This window comes from Eptatretus burgeri, chromosome 3 (genome assembly GCF_056783735.1).
Source record: "Eptatretus burgeri isolate ZD-2024b chromosome 3, Ebu_testis_v1, whole genome shotgun sequence".
Taxonomy (NCBI): Eukaryota; Metazoa; Chordata; class Myxini; order Myxiniformes; family Myxinidae; genus Eptatretus; species Eptatretus burgeri.
The window spans coordinates 39,277,812-39,282,881 of NC_140963.1; the positions used below are offsets into that span (position 1 = coordinate 39,277,812).

Here is a 5,070-nt window from a genome sequence, read left to right on the forward strand (position 1 = left end):
AAACTGTTTACAAATTTTGAGTTGTATGTCATATCCTTTTTGGTTTATTTTTACGTTGAATATTTTTCAGATAATACCAAGTCTGTGATCATCAACATTTCCAGCAGCGGCAGTGGTGCCTGATGCCATTCGGAGCTGACGTCTACCCTATCTCACGAGACACCCAAGATGAAAGTTCATCGCGATGACGAGTCTACATAATATTATAATGGACTAGTAATACATGAGTGTCAAGCTATGTCTTCTACCGAAATTATGAACTCGGGACTCTGTTGTCTTTGTCAATCGGACAAAACTGAACAAGCCTTGCAAACACCTAAGGAGGAGGGACTTGTATCACTTGAGAGAAATCTCAAAGACTTCAAAATGCTATCAATGCCAACAATCTTCCTTCTGGTATCAATGTCACGATTAGTCAGTTGAATGATGGCTCAGGTATTGCAGCAACTCTTAAATCGCATAAGGCTTGGTATCACAAAACGTGCAGGAGTTATTGTAGTAGTTCTCGAGTCAAACGGGAGAGAGAGAAGCTAGATAGAGAAGCTGGCCCTCAGAAAAGTCCATAAAAACTCAGGTCATCTGGGAAATTTTAGCCTCAGGCCAATATCATGTGTTGTATAATCTGTGAGGGGGTGGGCCAGGCCAAGCTCCACAAGGTAGTAACTGATGTCATAGATGCCAAGCTGAAGAGTTGGGCAAAGACCAAGAAAAACTTTAATTTACTTGGCAGACTGGTTGCCGTAGCGTCTGATGCGCATGCAGCTGATGCCTATTATCATCATCAGTGTTATGTACGTTTGCGAGACTCCACTCGCGCTGCCGAGCGACTAGAATCGGTTGGTCCCGCACCTCCGCCGTTCGATCCCATCATCTGCGCTCAAATTATAACCCTTATCGAACATTCGGACACCACCTTATTCAAGCTCTCAGAGCTACGCGAGATGTATCAAAAGGTTATGAGTAAGCAAGGTCACCCATGCAGAGATAAAAAAGAGCCACACTCAACTCGATTCAAGGATCACCTTCTCAACTTCCTACCTGAATGGGATGAGCTTTCCAAGGGGAATGAAGGCAGGAAGGACATTTACATATCTCACAAATTGAAGGTGGCAGATGAGCTTGCCAAGATATATGTCACAAATTGGTCAAGAGGATGCACTTATGTTCATGCAGGCTGCCGTGACGATGCACAAGTTTTGTCTACAGAGTCAAGAACCTTTCGATGGCTCCTTCCCCCCTAACTGCCTCACGGCTCCAGTAAATGAGGAGATGAGGAGTTTCTTCAACACAGTGCTCCGGAGCCCATCGGCTCTTCATGGACGTGAGAAGATCGGTGGTGACTCCAATCTGGATACAAGGGAGAAGATCGCATGCAACATTTCACAACTACTTATCTACAATACTAGTAAGGGTACGCACCATGCAGTCAAGACGGCTGTAGTACGCTACAACAAGGAGCGAGAAACCCCCTCCCCCCTGTATCATGGCCTCAAGCTGCACGGACGTGGACGGGACAAAAAACAGATTGGGATTGACCACGAACAGGGCATCTCGGTATCGTACAATCGCATCATGGAAGTTAAGCGAGGTGTTGCGCTTGCGGTGTGTGCTCGCCATTCTCAGGATGGGGTGGTGGTACCCACCAACAGTCGTCTCAATGTCTTCACCACCCACGGTGTGGATAATATAGATAGCAAGGCTCAGGGTAATGTCTCACTGGATGAGTTCCACGGATATGCCCTGAGCGTGACCAACCATCTCTCGCACGAGAACCCTGGAGTGAAGCGGGCTCCCATCAAGCTTGACCCCTCTGACATGTCAACTCCAAAGCTACCAGACTCGTACGTGATCCAGACCCCAGTTGAACTCACTCAAACAGATGTCTTTGCACCCAGACTCGGCGACAGCGAAGTCAGACCACCCCATGATGTGCGAGGTGCCAAGGTCAAGGATGAGGCGTGGATGGCACACATCACCAGGGTGCTGAAGCAAGGCATGATTGCAGAGGGTGATGCCATCACCTGGTCAGGATACAACTCGTTGCTAGCAAGCGATGAGTCGGTGAAACCCCCTGCCGAGATCAGCATCTATCCGCTCTTCCCAGACAAGGCCGCATCCGCATCTTCAATGAAGCACGCGATGGAGCTGACGATGCAGGGCACTAAGTTCCTCAACCCGGGCCAGATCAGTGTTCTCGGTGCAGATCAGCCACTGTATGCTCTCATCAAACTCATCCAATGGCAATACCCTGACGGCCGACGCTTTGGGAGAAGATAAGCTGGTTGCTATGATGGGCGCACTACACATCGAAGACAAGATGCATCTTATGATAGGCAACTTGCTGCGTGACTGAGGGTGGGCCACCATCCTTTCTCAGGCCGAGGTCCTGACATCTGGACGCACACAGTCTGCGCTCAATGAGCATCACATCAAGCGCACAGGTACGCCCATCAAGTCTCCTTCATGTCGCTTTACCTGCTCAACCAGGCCGCCTACTCGGAGTATTGCGAGAATGTAATGGGCCCACCTGAGTCATTCGATATGTGGAATCAACTCTACCCCTGTTCTCTACCCCTGTTCTCTACCCCTGTTCTCTACCCCTGTTCAAGTTCTGGTCAACCATAATCGGCCTGGAGCTGCTGATGGCTCGATTTGTTCGGTCCTTGCGGGAGGGGGACTTTCCACTATATGTGCAAGCATGTGATGAACTCTGCGGCTGGTTTCATGCCCTGAACCATACGAACTACGCGCGTTGGCTGCCGGTACATGTACGTGACATGGTCGAGCTAGCCGAGAAACACCCTCAAGTACATGCTGAATTCATGAAGGGCAATTTTGTTGTGCAGAAATCAGCTAGAAAGTTTAGCCTCATGGGCAAGGACCAATCTCATGAACAGTCCAACAAAACCCTTCAGATGCATGGCGGAGCTGTTGGACTCTATGAGAACCCCGAGGCCCTTACACCGTTTATGCTGGCTGGACCTGACTGTGCACGGATAGTTAGGGAGTTTGAGGCCATCCTCGACCAACCATCGTCATCCACCGCTCATCATGAGGAAGGACACAGCTTGCAAGTGAAGTTTCAAAAGGATATACTATCGTTTATCAAGGTGGTTGAACAGCTGGGCAACCCTTTCCTTGCTACAAGTCAGGAGCTTGTAGCACTTGATACACAGAATGTCATGGAACAGGCCGTCGCTAATTCTCTATCTCAAATCCATGAAGCTGGCCAAGCCCTTCATGAAACATACGTCATTGAAAGATGGGAAAAGGCTTCAGTACCAGTATCTGATACCATCAAGCGGAACAACATGCTAACCTTCGCCAACTGACCTGACCCCAAGAAAAAAGGCAAGGACAGTTGCATACAGAGGCAGAACATGACCTTAATCACGCAACTTTTCCTCTCACTCCAGTCCCGTCCCAATGCCGACATGACAGATTTCTTTCGGTTCGAAAATCAGAGAGAGCCACCGAGCCTAGCGGATCGAGGGTCGCTGCGATCTGGGATGAAGTCCGACATTCTTCAATGCCTCAATGCACCCACTGGCCGCGCAGCTGCTGCCAAACAAGCCACGGTCGTGGTGTTGGATATGGCAGCAGTGATCCACATAGTGCACCCCACAACAGCAAAGACATTCAGCGAGTATGTGCCGCTCCACATTGTACCATTTTTGGAGGCCCAAATGAAGAGTGGTACCCAACGCATTGATGCTGTATGGCATAATTACCCCGAGGAGAATAACCTCAAAGCTCTCACGCAGCTACGACGTGGGAAGGGCCCACGGACAAGAATCGGCGATGGCAGCACTCCAATCCCAAAGCATGAATGGAACAGTGGCTTCCTAAAAAGTGAGGAGAACAAAAAGGAGCTATTCTCATTCATCAGCACACAGATCTCCAAGACTGACATGGGTGGAAAGCTCCTCCTGAGTACCCGCTTCCAGACCGTGCTCTCCAACAAGCAGTGAGACCTCACAACACTTCAGCCGTGCAACTATTCCGAGGTGGACACCAGGATCCTCCTGCATCTGGCACATGCCGCAGAGCAGGGTTATACAACAGCCTATGTTCACACGGTGGACAGCGATGTCGTGGTTTTGGCAATCAGGTTTTTCGAGATACTCGGCCTATCAGAGCTCTGGGTGGGCTTTGGTACAGGTAAAAAGTACATGACATTCCAGTCCATACCATCAGCTCCTATCTCGGTCCATCAAAGTCCTTGGCACTACCCCTCTTCCACAGCCTAACGGGGTGTGACACGACATCACAGTTTCTTGGATGTGGCAAGAAGACCACTTGGGCAGCCTGGATAAGCATACCGGACCTCACCGATACACTAGTGGCTCTCTCGAGCGACCCTGATCTCTTCACTCTCGAGTCCGTGCACATGCAACGTATTGAACGCTTCGTCGTAATCATGTACAGCAAAGGGTGTGGTGCAGCTGGTGTCGACTCAGCCAGGCATCGCCTCTTCACCACTGGAAGTAGATCGCTGGAAAACATTCCACCTACCCAAGCCGCGCTGTTCCAGCATGTGAAGCGAGCACTACTACAGGCGAGTTTCTACTGGAGTCAGGCCACCTCGGTCCAGCAGAAAATTCCTGACTTCAGTGAATGAGGCTGGCACAAAGATGGCACCAGTACATGGCAACCTCTATGGACCACACTCAGCGATGCTTCAGTGGCATGTGCCATTCTCTTGCACTGTGACTGCCTCAAGGCATGCACAGGAAGGTGCAAATGCAACCGCGCCGGTGTCCGATGCACGGCCATCTGCAAATGCGAAGGCGGGTGCGTTAATAATGAGGGCGGTGATGACCAGTAGTTCTTATTGCTGGCCATGGTATCATACAGCGCAAACCAAAATCTATAGGTACAAGTAATCATTGGTAATCATTGGTATGCTAAAATGATCCTGTAATGTATTGTATTTAGAACATTTAAAAGCACACAGTGGCACATAGCATTTTGTCATGTTTGTCAGTACAGCAGATGTCATCTCCGAATTATTTTAATATAAGTTGTTCCTGAATAATCTTTGTTGGTTTTTTTAGTAGTAGGGCCTAA

General features: G+C 49.3%; 1 pseudogene; it reads left to right on the forward strand.

The window, feature by feature from the left end:
• Window positions 1-237: 237 nt before the first annotated feature.
• Window positions 238-4,621, forward strand: LOC147029734 (uncharacterized; annotated as a pseudogene).
• Window positions 4,622-5,070: the final 449 nt, after the last annotated feature.